This window comes from Microtus ochrogaster, chromosome 10, assembly GCF_000317375.1.
Source record: "Microtus ochrogaster isolate Prairie Vole_2 chromosome 10, MicOch1.0, whole genome shotgun sequence".
NCBI lineage: Eukaryota > Metazoa > Chordata > Mammalia > Rodentia > Cricetidae > Microtus > Microtus ochrogaster.
The window spans coordinates 73,956,658-73,958,199 of record NC_022016.1 but is presented as its reverse complement, the minus strand read 5'-3'; the positions used below and the strand labels follow the sequence as shown (position 1 = coordinate 73,958,199).

Below are 1,542 nucleotides of genomic sequence, written 5' to 3'. Positions count from 1 at the left end.
CATGCATGTGTGTGTATGTGCATGAATGCATGCCTTTGCATGTGTGTGGGTGCTCATGCATGTGTGTGTATGTGCATGAATGCATGCCTTTGCATATGTGTGGGTGCTCATGCATGTAGAAGCCTGAGGTTGACATTGAGATTCATTCTTGAGCACTCTTCCACCTTATTTGTTGAGCCACGGTCTCTCCATCAAATCCAGAGCTCACTGATATGTATATTCTTGCGGGTGAGCTTGCTCTGGGGATCCCCACGCTCCACTGCCCTAGGTGAGTGTTAGAGGCAGGCTTCTACACCCACCCAACATGGGATTCTGGGGATCCCAACTCTGGCCCTCATTATTTTCTGGCAAACAAACCCTTTAATTGCCGAATCATCTGTAGTTTTTAAATGTAATTTTCAGATGGTTTTATTTGCATGAAAATAGTCTTGTGGCCCTGTCTTCCTTGGGGTGAGCCTTTGTTTGGGGGTTCTTGAGGCAGGGCAGTGGGAAGTAAGAGTTTTAATAGATTTCAAGTGTGAAAATTCTGTTTACCCTCCCCGCCTTCATGGCTGATCCATAGTCTGACTGGAAATAACCAAACTGGGATCATTTTCCTTCAGGATTTGGAAGGCTTTGCTAACTCCCAGCTTGGTTCTGAAGCCTGACACCATTCTGTCTTGTGCGTGTGACCTGCATGTTTCTTTCTGGAAACTTCCAGGGCCTTCGTTGTCCCCAGTGTTCTGAGTCTTCGTGGTGATGTGCTGTACTATAGTCTATGTTCAAACACTGTGCTGGGCACTTGGTGTGCTTCTGTCGTCTGGAAGCTCAGGTCCTTCTGTGGGGAAGTTTGATTTTAGAGTTTTGTCTGTCATGGTTTCTAATGTCCCCCTTTTCTTCTCTCTTTTAGATGTCAGATGTCTTTATTTGGCATTCTTTTTTTTTGCCATGTTTATGTGTGGTTAATGTGTGTGTATGATGCATGTGAGTGTGTGTGGGCACATGCATACATGTGCACATGTGTGTTAAGACTGAAGCTGACATCAGTGTCGAGGCAGAGCCTCTCAGGGGAACCTAGAACTCCTTGATCAACTAGTCTAGCTAGCCAGGTTAGCTCAAGGACCCCTCTCCCACCTCCCCTTTCTGCCTCCCAAGGGCTGTGATTACAGGAGACTGTTGTGACTACGTGGCTTCTACACGTAGTCTGAGGATCCGAACTCCAGTCCTTCCTAGTGTAAGGATGAACTTACACGTTGAGCAATCTTCCCAGCTTCTAGTTTTTCTTGTTTTCTTTTTATGTCTGCTTTTTCTGTCCTTTGTGGTAAAACTTCCTTGTCTTAGTTTTCTGGCCCCAATTCTAATTGTATTTCTAACCCCCGAGAGCCCTTCCGTCTGAGTACCACTTGCTCTTTTTCTTTCATAGTGTCAGTTCTGTGCTGTTGATATAGGATGCTCTCTTATCTAAGGATGAGAGATTGCAGTTTTTCCTAAGCATGTTGTCTCCAGCTCTTCTCGGCTCTTCCTTTTCTTCCCCTGTTCACTCTTTTTTTTTTTTTTTTTTTT

At 45.0% G+C, this 1,542-nt stretch overlaps 1 protein-coding gene across 1 annotated transcript in view; it reads left to right on the top strand.

The window, feature by feature from the left end:
* The window catches only part of Lexm (lymphocyte expansion molecule), a 34,760-nt gene that overhangs the window by 17,405 nt on the left and 15,813 nt on the right, over window positions 1-1,542 (top strand). The gene's annotated exons all lie outside the window — the stretch shown is intronic.